The sequence below is a fragment of the Heterocephalus glaber genome, unplaced genomic scaffold, assembly GCF_053883595.1.
Source record: "Heterocephalus glaber isolate CG9 unplaced genomic scaffold, H.glaber_assembly_v1.0 deba00001150, whole genome shotgun sequence".
Classification (NCBI taxonomy): domain Eukaryota; kingdom Metazoa; phylum Chordata; class Mammalia; order Rodentia; family Bathyergidae; genus Heterocephalus; species Heterocephalus glaber.
In genome coordinates, this window is record NW_028258204.1 from 296,574 (window position 1) to 308,883 (window position 12,310).

Below are 12,310 nucleotides of genomic sequence, written 5' to 3' on the forward strand. Positions count from 1 at the left end.
GTGGTTTCTCCCTGAAAAGCTTTGAATGCGCACCCAAGTCTTCACCTGGGTTTCACTCTGGCAAGTTTTTACTACTGTGGGTCTTTCCTTCTCTTCCCACCTGTGAAGGGACATGCTGCATACTCAGTGTTCCCAGAAGGGCTTCTGGATCAGGTCAGAAGGGGCTCTCCCAATGTGATGTGTGCCCTATGAGGCACCTAGATAGGAAGTGGGATGTTGACACTTCCATCTGAACACTGCCTTCTTCCCCTGCTGGAATGAGAGGTCCATACAGCCTGCATTGGCAGAGTGTAATTGACCCAAATTTGCCCTCTTGGTCCCTGTGCTGTCAGAATAAAAGATGGCTTCTGTAACCAGATGGCCAAGGGATCTAGAGGGCAGGAAGTGAAGCCAGGTTCGTGCCTGGCTCCATGCTAAGCCCTCTGTCCCTCTGAGCTCATCCAGTCCCCAGCAGCTCTCTGGTTCATGGCTACAGCTCATCCAAGTGGATTTCTCTCTTCATGTGCCCTCTCAGCATGAATCAGTCTGGTCCAAGCTGCATTCTAGCATGGCAGTGGCTTCTGGGAAAAGCAGAGGTTGCCAGTCTTCCTAAGGGACAGAGCTGGGATTGCCTTAGAATCATACTTTGTTTGCTATTGATTGATCTGGGCATGTACAAGATCTGGCTCATCTGCTGCCCACCAGAAATGAAGGTCTCAGCTTGAAAAACAGACTCTTGCTGGTATTCTGTCTGCCAGGGCTAGGAAGAAGGTATGGGACACCTGTGTGTGTTACACATACCTGGACCAGGCATAGGTGCAGACAGCAGGGGACAAGAGGATTCAGTGTTGGATTCCAGGACAAACTTACACTTGCTTCCAATAAGCCAAATGTCACAAATCCAAGGTGGCCCTGGAGGAGCAACCATGGCCTTTTCCTGCCCTAGGTCTTGGACAGCATTGGCAATAGCAGCCTGCCAGCTGGTCCAGAAGGAGCCTGGGGACATGTGGCAATGTCATGCTTGGCACTTGCTGGTGAGGTTGGCCAGGGCATGGAGCTGTAGTGGAGTCCAACTTCACCTTCCAGGCTTGCCCAGTGTTTTGCAGGCGAAAACACCTCCTGGTTATTCTTGTTTTCCCACTGCTATGTTTTATGATGTGTTAAGTTTGGGAGAAAAAGAAAATTCCTCCAGCTGTGGACTCCTCCCAGCTGCCGGCTCTCCAGGTTGGTGATTTATGATCTGCTGAGTGCCAGAGCATGCTAGGCCCTGGGAGAGCCTGGGAGAGGGGCTACAGGGCAAGCCTGGGGCTAAGGGGCTCCCTTGTGGGTTCCTGGCTCCCAGCCACACCCTCTGAACTGGTGGCCTGCTGTATCTGCCACCATGAGAGAAGTCAGCAGTCCACTGGGAGGTCTCAGAGAAAGGCTTGGCTTCCAGGAGATCCCCAGGCCTGGCCAGTGACCTTGCAAGTGGGAGGCCCCCAGCCCAGCTCTGCCTCAGTGCCAGGGCCTTCAGTTTTGGAGGACAACTGGTGACCTCCAATGATCTGTGTGTGCCAGTGCCTGGTCCCCAGACTCAGACATGGGGTGCTTCTCCAGCTCCCTTCTGTAGGAGTAGAGGCTGCACTGGTAGAGAAGGATTTGCAGTAGCCCAGCCTGGCTGTGTGACTTCTCCAGGGTCTGTGGCAGGAATCATGCAGGCTGCTGAGCAGAGTCACCTCCTCTAGGTCTGCGTCAGAGATGGCTCCCAGGAGGGCCTGTGCAACATTCACTGCATAAGGGTATACATGTGCTCTGCAGTGGGACTCTGGTGATAGGAGGACCCTCGGGAGCTGGTGATGTCACCTGGAGTTCCAACTCCAGGTAGAACATGACCCTGTACATACTACACCCCCACAGCCCTGTCCCTCAATCAGCCATTCCAGGGCCTCTGAGAACCAGGTACAGAAACAGACGGGCCGCTGCTGCTTGGGCAGCCCAGCATCCTTGCCTCAGAACAATGGTGCTGTATGAGCGGAAGTCACTGCCATTGCTCTTGCTGTATCTGACACTCATGGAGGACACTTGGTGTGGGTGTTGTGCTAGGTAACTGTGTCTGCAGAATGCAGCATAGGGAGCCTTTGCAGAAGACACGGGAAAGTTGTGAATGGATAAGTATGTAACGTCAAGTTGGCTGGAGTAGCTACACAAACAAGTCACTGTGTGACTCAGGGGGGAAGTGACCATGGCAGTGATGCTCCACAAACAGGCTTGCATGTCCTGACTGCTCACAGTGGAGAGAGGGCTTGTGGCTGGGACATGGCCACACAACAGCCTCCTCCCAGGAAGTCAGCACATCCTACGGCCAACAGCCAGCTTCTGAAGCACCCACTGCATGGATGCCGTGTGCACGGGTGTGGGTAGCGTGAGCACACTGACAGTGAGAGCACCAGAAGTGCTAGCCTGTGACCTTCTGGGACCAGAAGTCTTCGTACCGCCTCTCCTCCACAAACTTGGGGTTCTATTCTGCTAAACTCACGATCAGGCAGCTAGCTCAATGGCTCGGCACACAAGTGTGGATACATCCCTTGTGATTACTGACGCTACCCAGTGTCACAAGTCCCAGTCCCAGAGATCTACACACAGTACTGTGTAGTTCTTGCCAAATGTGCATTGCTTTTGCACTGCTGAAGAGTCAAAAACTCCCAAGTTGTACCATCATTAACTGGGGTCCATCTGAGTGGCCAAAGGAGGGCACAGCCAGCCAACTTGCCCAGAAGTGCTTATCTGAGGGCTTACCAGGGTACCCTGGCCCGTCCCTCCCTTACCAGCCCTTTGAAGCATCCCCTGCCCTTCCAAGGCAGGTGCTCTCTCACTTCTTGGTCTGGGTCCTCACAGGACACCACCTGGCCACAGGGCAGCTCCTGTCCCAGCCTCTGGACAACAAGCATCTATGTGCTTCCTCTCCAGTGATGAGCTGTAGACACCTCTATCTCATTATGACACAGAGGGGCCCAGCAATCAGGGATCCCAGGTACTCACTCTTGCACTTGTGTTATTACTTGCCTCGTGTTTACATCTTAGCATCCATTTACCCTCCCCCAACCCAACACACTTTCCCTGAAGGTCCAGATTCTGAGAGAATCCACACAACCCTGCCTGACCTGGCCCTGTCTTACAAACCCCTTATTCTGCAGAGGTCTTAGAGGTCTCCTTACCTTCTGGACGGGACTCCCTTGCAGAACCTGACCTGACACTAGGGGTAGCAGTTGTGCTCAAATCTTATGGCAAAAGGAGGTGCTACTTAGCTCTGGAGGCCAGGTGGCAGTTGAAGTCAGGGAGCCAGGCACCACCTTTCCCAAGAGGTCACTAGAACTGTACCTGCCTGGATGGCTTGGGCAGCCCCCCATGTGCCCCCTGCTCAGTGGCAGTCAGTTGGAGCAGTCACTAAGGGACCTCCACATCATAGTGTTTTGTAAGCCAGGAATGTTAAGCATCCTTGGTCTGGTCCTTTGGTGCCAGGTGCTTTCATGTTGTGCTCCATTATCTGCTTCCTATAGGCTGAACTCTGTCTGGGTAAACAAGCACTTGAACACCAGTAAGTATGTGAGCTTGCTCCACTGGAGATGGGTCACCTTGGACCATGAAATGCTGGCAACATATGCTTTTGTGTTTGGCCTCTTTGGTGACATTTTTAATACAGTTGCTCTGCTAGAGTAACGGTTCCTTTGCTAACATCTCTGGGGGTGGTCCTGAGAAGAAAGGCCCCTGACAGAAAATGTTAAAGGTACTCTATGGGGTGGAATTCACCAAATCTACAAACAAGTCCAGAGTCTTCACCAGTGGGGAAGATGTGTTCTATAGTGTACAGGGACACTTAGTCCTTTGCTTAGTTTGAGGTTGTCATCTCCAAGCCTGGCCAGGTGAGGACTAAATTCTGGTCTTCAGAAGACAAAGGCAAGACAGTGTTTCCTTGGTGGAAAGAAGCAGTGTTTTCCTGTGACCTGAACGCCTGCTGTGAGTGTGCTGCACATAGCCTCTGACAAGTTAAGGTAGTCCCTTCGATCCTTAGCTTGCTAAGACTTTTGTTTATTAAAACCGAGACTTAGTATCTCATTGGATTAGACATTTTTTCTGCATCTGTTTAGAGGTTCAGAGGAAGTGCTCTTGGGAACAGTATTCTCTGAGCTCTTCACTTGGCACCCTTTGTACATTAGAGTCAGTTTTGCTAGATGTAAAATTTTTGGCTCATAAAATCTTCCTTTGAAAATGTTAAATATATTATCCCAGCTTATCTTATAATAAAGATTTGCTTTTAAAAGCTGGATAACAACCTAATTTTTTCCTCGTATTCTTTTTTTTTTTTTTTTTTTTTGGTTTTCCTCATATTCTTTTTGAATTGATGCCTAAAAGATTTTTTAGTTCAAATTTCAGTAACTTTACTAGGAAATTCATTGGTATTGGTCATAAGTCACTTGATAGTATCAGGAAATACTGTATTTCAGTATGAACCTTAAATCTTTCTTTCAGGAATATTCTTTGAATTATTATTCAAAATTGCTTTTGAATTACCATTTGTTCCAAATCCTTGCTCTGGTTTTCTTCTTTAAAACTTCTGTTATCATCTATATGTGGTGGGATATATGTAAGTGAATGCTGCTGCCTAGGGCCATCTGATGGAAGTGCACAGACCCTTGATGCAAGAAGCGACACACTGAACCTTAGTAGCATTGTGTGACAAGTTTCGACTCATTTAGTCAGTTGATTGTGAAGCACGATTGAGAGACGGTGTATTTTAAAGTGTGCCTTAAGTCATACATAGATCACGAACAACACCTTTCAATGGGGCTGTGCAATTGTGTCACTTCAGATTCTGGCTTAAGAAACTGTCATCACAGGAGATGAAAGGTGTGTCTATGGTTATAATCTTTCATCTCTTTTTAAAAATACTTTTTTACGTCTTTACTGTTCATCTAGAATGTGAGCATCAATCAGTCAACTCTTACATTTAATCTTATTTTATAAACCATTTTTGTTTTATATTTCATATATCCCTGCTTCTCAGTTTTTCTATTGAACATATAGAATGCGGCTGGCAAACTTTCCAATGGGCCAGGTGATATGTATTTAAGATTTTATGATCTCAGATGACACAATTGCCTCAGCCACTGCCACTGTAGCACAACAGTAGCCATAGACAATACATAAGCTAATGGGCATAAAAGTTTACAAAAATGGAAACAGCACATATCTGGCTTGTGGACCACAATATGCTGACTATACAGAAAGAGAAAACAACAGAAGTAAGGAAAGGTTCATTTCTTATAGTAGCTGTCTTGTATTTTGACTTCAAAATGAATTTTCTCACACTATATTTAAGTAGAATCACACTATTTTTATGTGGGCAAATTGACGAGCCAAAGATGGTGTTCTGACTCTCTGATATTTACAGCAAGTTTTTCTCTTTTGTAGCCTTCCTGCACTGGCCAGGTAACTCTGGAGCAACCTTCAGTGATAATATCAACAGAGGTTTTGGTATTTTGTTAATAGGAAGGCTGTTTTTCTACTCTTAAATCTGATGTTGCTACTGGTTTCTAAAAAAATGTTCTTTATCGTATTCATGCCTCAGCTATTATGGTTGTATTAGATATCTTTTAAGATCTCTTCCAACTCTAATTGTTTCATGATGAGATCATTACTACTGCTTTTGAATTATAGCAGTAGACCAACAAAGTGCTCCACCAATAACTTCATAGCACCCACTGAGTTCCACTGACCTGTCAGACAGGCATTTCCCAATCTTCTGGTCCAATTCTCAAACCTCAAGACAACCTGGAAGAAAATTAATTCTTGCAAGGAATTAAAAGAAATTAAGTAGAAAATGAAACTTTTTTGTTGTAAAGTTTTTCTTTGAGATTTTTAAAAATAAAAATAAATCACTGAAATGCCTTTTGAGTACCAAATGTAAACTTATTGAAAATTCTGTAATATTCTGGGGAGATTAGGGCTAAAATGTCCAAAGAAAAATAAATTACTAAAACTAACATGAGAATAAAATCTGTAATTTTTATTTCTAAAACATTTTGGTCTAAAATCTAAGCATCATTAAAAATATGTATCTTATCCATTTTCAATAGCCTGTAGGTAGAACTGGGTGTGAGTGAACTGAAATTCTGGGTGTCCATTTGGCCTCTGAACAGTAGAGCAGGGGATGGAAGAGGCCTTGGGTTGTGCACCTCCTGTGTGTTGCCCTTCATCTCTATTCCTCTTTGGCAAGTTGAAAGAAAGCAAATGTATGCATATTTATATGTAAATATTTTGAAACATATTTCAAATTAGCTTTTATATACTCACAAAAGTATCGGTGAGTTTTATATTCATATCCAAGGTAGTAAATGATTCATTATTGGTATTAAATTTAGTATTTCAATCAGAAGTGTTTTTTTTCTTTTTAATTTTGGTTTATTAGCACATGTTTGTGGTTATAATGACTACATTTTTCACAGGGAGTTGGTATGCGTACAGCCTTCTCTTCTCTTCCCCTCCCTTCCATCTCTTGGTCTCCTTCTCATTTGCAAAGGATCTATTATTTGGGTTGTTGTAAGTCTTCTGGACTTCAATACAAATTTTAGAGTCAGCTTATCAATTTCTATTCTACCTTTTTCTCACTTTGCCTTACCCCCCCCAAAGAATCCTTGTATTTTAATTGGAATTAGATTGAATCTGAAGCTCAACTTGAATAGAATTGTTATCGTTACTATATAGTATTAAGTCTTCTGTTCTAGGAACGTGAAATATCTCTTTAATGGACTTTATTTAATTTTTGTTAGAGATGTTTTAGGGTTTTTATCATATAGCTCTTTCATATCTTTTGTTATATTTATCCTTATATGTTTCATATTTTGGATGTTATTGTAAATATTTTAAGTTTCTATTTCTGTTTGTTACTAGAATATAGAAACACAATTATTTGTTGTCTACTGACCTTGGATTCTGAATCTTGCTAAACTTACTTATTAGTTAGTACAGTGTTTTAATGGATTTCATCAGATATTCTACCTAGACAATCATGTTTTCTGAAACCAATGAGAGATTTACTTCTTCCTTCCCCATCTGGTATCTGTTATTTCTTTTTCTTGCTATATATTGTGTTGTGCAGGACACTAGAACAGTACTCAGTCAAAATGGAGAGGGTTTCTTCAAAAAACAAATGAACACTGGAGTGGACATTTTTGTCATGTTCCTGATCTTATAAAAGCTGTCAGAGGGAAGTAGAGAGTAGCCATTGAAAAACTGCAAGATGTCAGAAGTCAGAAGAGAAGACATAGGGAGAATATTCCTTCTGTAGAGGAGAGTAAGCCCTGCAGAATCAGCTTGGGAAATGACATCCTGTTGATTCTCCTTCAGTACAGTCCTTGCTTGAAGAAGGCACAAACCACAGATTTGGGATCTGCAACTTTACTTATTTTCTGAGCAGCAACTACAGGTTTGAACAGCTCGTTTAACTTCTACTATCATCTTTCTTCAATTTCTCTTCAGCTTCACATTGTACTACCTGATGTAGATTTTAATTTAACTTGACTGAAGGCCTTGATAAAGTTCTTTTGCTTTGCTCCTCCTTTCTGATTCTTTAGACCTAAAGTTTTGTCTTCAATCTTCAATAATCTTTTTCTGCTCCATCTTTCTGCTGCCCCTGGCCTGAGCCTGTTGGGGGGGGAGGGGGCACTGGACAGACTTAATAACACATGGATGCCATGCCATTGGGGAATTTGGCACTGCAGCAGAAGATGGGAAGCCAACGCCTCCTCAATCAGAAGTTTTCAATTTGAAATTCATCTTTGAAGAATGAAATGAAAACAAACACAACGAGCATTTCCAAATTTACTTATTTCACTGAAAAATTAAATATATTCAAGCCATAAAAATACAAGGCACACAATGAAGGAGGGGCATGTTTAACATCAAAATCTGAAGAATTTTTCTTACAACATTCTAAGGCCCAGATAAATAAAAATAATTCAGACAATACATAGTAAATAGTTTCATTTAAATAACAGCATAAATCTTTCTCAGATAATTATTATACATTATCTACTCTTTTAATGTAACATAAGAAAAAATTAAATTATAGATACAAACATTAAAGGCCAATCACCAAAATCAAATTAATATTTAACAGAGACTATTATTTATATAAACAGTTTTTGTTTGTTTGGTTTTCTTTGAGGCAGGGTCTTACTGTAGCCCAGACTGATCTCAAACTTGCGATCCTTCTACCTCATTCTCCTGAGTGCTGGGAGTATAGACTACTGCCATCATCCCCAGTTATAAACGGTGTAAATGGCTAGAATCATCAGTTTGATTTAATATCACATATGTTTCCAGTATATAATTATTTTTTAAATGAGAATTATCAATTTTAACTCAACCAATTTAAGTATTCATTTAGTCAAAAGAATAAAACAAGCCTCTTTAAAAACTTAAGATTGATAGATTACTATTAGTCATTTTTTCAATACATAAAATATTCTGTTCTCTACTGAATCATACTGCACAAAGAAATGTACAAATAGCTTTGTAGCTTATTTATATATGACTGGGCACAAAATTCCTTGACCAAAATATCATTATAATTCTATGAAGCAGGTCCTTTAATAGGATGAATGTAATAAGGACCAGAATCTCTTACCTTTTCAAAACAAGAGTATGGAAATTTTCATTTTCAAAAATATGAACTTGGTTTTCCAAAATCTGGGTTCCAGCTCCAACATCCAAATGTTTTCAGCAGAGGTGGAGCAGCAGTGAAAAGAAATGATTTAATGGTATTTGGGGAAGGGGAGAACTATCCTAGATCTTTGATTGAAAAACACATCTGGTGTAAGAGATACTACAAATGACTCAAAATTACATAACAGTGCTTATGTCAAAGTTTATTCGTTAGCTAAAGAGGAAGAGGAAAATAAAATGTAATATTTGCTTTTAACAAAGCAGATTGAGTAATATGTTAAGCATTAGGGTGGGATAGGAAAGAAGTCAGCTAGGCAAATATTTCCTCTTGGACTTTCTCCATAAACATCTATTTTAGTTCTGGACTGTTCACCAGGGTGCCCAAGTGATGGACAGAGGGAACTCTGCCCACCCATAAGATGTTTCCCAGAGCTATGGGGCCTTCACTGGCTGCTTCTAGGAAGGCAGATACTCTGTGGAAGTTCCTGGGACTCCATGGGAACTCAGGAAATGGATGCCAATTTATGTTACAAGTTAATCCATACTAATTGCATTTCTTTTAGATTGAGTTATTCAAATACCAGCTGGGTGCACAGACTGTAGCTAAAGAACATGGACAAACATCTGTCTTAAAAATGCCTGTGAGGGGGTAAAAATGTGAAGTTGCCATTTATTGGCCCTATATTTGCTCAGAATAAGGGTGTATAAAGGCCTGGTAATTCTCACCTTCCTTTGGCCACCTTCCCAAATAAAAGATTAGCAAGCATAGTTTAAGTCTTTTACTGGGTTCTGTAATCCCTTCAACCAAATAGCCAAGCTGTCATTGTTTTATGTAACCTTTGTTCCACTGAAAAACATGGGAGAGTATTATGCTATTGTCCAGAAAGATCAAGAGTCAGCACTATTCACCCCACAATGAACGGTGCTGACTTTGAGGAGATTTTAGAGAGAAAATTAATTGATGCACAAAGAAAGCACACTGTATGCAGACCCAAGTCCCTCAGTGCTTCTCAAACTCCAAGCCACTTGGCAATTACAATAGGAGACAATAGAAGTCTTTTCTATTCCAAAACCAGAAGTTTCCTAAGGACTCTGAGGACAATTTCATAGGTAAAGTGATACTGTTCCAGTAAGCATACATATGAAAAATAACACAATGATAAGTAATTGAAAACCAATATCCACTTTCAGAGAACACATCTGTAATTTTTCAGCCATGTGGGAAAGTTTCCAAAAAAGAACAATTACTTGACTACAAATACTTATTGAGAACTGCTCTGTATGAATATATTTTTAAAATACGAGGGATAAATGATCATAGTATAGTTAATTGAAGGCTTAGCTAAGCTGAGCAGCACTGTGGGGAACTGCCCCATTGATTATCCCCAAAGCAGGCTGTAAGCAGTGCAAGCTGTAAAGAGTTAACCCCACAATTGGCTTATTTTAAGAAGTCTGACCAAAGCATATGAGATAACACACGGCCAAGGCCAGAGTGACTCTTATTGGCTGAGAATTCCATTCTCAGCCTAACACAAGAATGCTTTTTCTCTTCTCCTACAAGCCTTGCCTATGTCAGCAACAGATTCCTAGCAACCACACTAGCCCCCTTACTCCAACTTAACTATGATTGTGTCACCAATAAATATCAATGGTCCTGGCTGTTCAGGGCCTTTGCTTGCTCAAGGATTGGTCATTCCAGTTTTCTGTCTCTGTCTCTTAATTTTGTCTCTAAGTCTTTCTTCTCACCATGTATCACAGCACTGGGCAGGAGATCAGGAACTGCTGCAGGGGTCTCTGATAAAGCACCCATCAATCTCAATTTCCTTATATTCTAGCTGCATAATCTAAATCAATTTCTTAAAAATTCTTTTCATTAATCTTAACATTTCACATATATATATGTATGTGCATGTACATATATGTATTTATGTGTATACATATGTATATTTATATATGTGTGTATATATTTAGTGGTTGTTTATTATAGTCTCCTGATCATCCTTTCCAGTGGTTAATAATGTACAACATAAGCACTATTTTTTTATAACATGCCAATAACCTTAATTTTAGTGGCAACTGCATATCACAAGTTGCTATCAAGAAATTTATTTTTAAAACTTTAAATATGTTACTTTGATCCATGGCTTTATCCAGCAGGCCTGTGACCTCAGTGTCAAAGCTAACCCCCACCTCTGCCCCTGCCCCATGATGTGAGTAGTCCTAAAGGGGCTGACTTCATTGCTCTGAACCAGAAGGATGCATGATAAACAACACCAGAGCAAACTACCTCCACTGATGCTACCTCAAAACAGCAAGGCTTCAGTGAGACTGTATAGGTAACAGAGCTTTTAAAGTATAAAGTGTTACATAATGCTGGTCTCAATCCAGTGTCCTTATTACAGAATTCATGTGGGAAAAGGTTACCTTTGTTTGAATCATGCCACAATGTTGCTTTCTCATTTGTGTCACTATATTCATGATGTCAAACTGTAACAAGATGACATTAATTTTGTATTATCCACATAGGGGAAAGATGAAAACTATGGGTAGCTAAAATATTCCCTATCTCTATCCAGTAACACAGATGTCAGAAAAGTCTCACTGCCAGCCTCAAGAAAATGGGTTTTTTAAAAACCTAGTCCAATAGATAAGGTTTGTTTTAAAAAGTTTTCAGGAGAATGCAAGAATCAATCATTTACAATAAGAAATGCTCTACAATAAAAACCAAAAATGCTCTCCAAAAGAAGTAACAACAAATGTGCCCTTGTGTACGCCCTTCTTTGTATTATCCAGAAGGAGAACTGAAAGCAGCTATGTAATTCTGGAAAAGCACAGAAGGCCTTGTCTGGCCACAAGAGTAGCAGAGCTGCTTTTCATATACACAGCCCATCCATTTGAATGGAGACAGAGTCCCAGTCAGCTGACAGTAGATTCCACACCTGTGAGCAGAGAGCAGTCCACAATGAGTTGAGGCCAGAGACTGGGAGTACTGAGAAACCCTCAGGCCAGTCTGACATTGTGGGCTCCCAAGGAGTACAATCGTCTCAGTAGGACGTAGGGCAGCTCTGGCACTGTAAGGCCCTGTGGATATCATGTGATATACTGTCAACTATAACCCAAAAGTGTACAGTTTTTAGAATGCAGGCATCCCTTTATTTTTATAATGACTTAAAATTATACTTAAGCCCTTTAAAAAACCTTTATTTTATAATACACAGGAAGGTGCTGTTTCCTTCACCCTACTCCCCCCCCCCCGCCACTGATACCTGAATAATTATGGTATAATATAAAAACCAGGAAACCTCCCTGGGACATTGCACAGGGCTTGTTCAGATAGTGCTGATTTTCTAGGCAGTCAAGCACATGTAGAAGGCTCTGCACTCTGGTACATCTGTGAAGACCCACACAACTGCAGCCACAGCCACAGCCATAGCTGCAGCAAGAAGCAGAGCTGTTGTGCCACAAGATTTCCCTAAGACACACACCCATGTACCCCAAACTCCTAGCCCCTTACAGCGAGTGAGCTGCTCTTTGTCTCTGTAATTATTTCAGAAAGGTTTTGAGTAAAATCATATAACCCCTAACCTTTTGATGTAGCATTTTTTTCACTTAGGATAACTGTCATGAG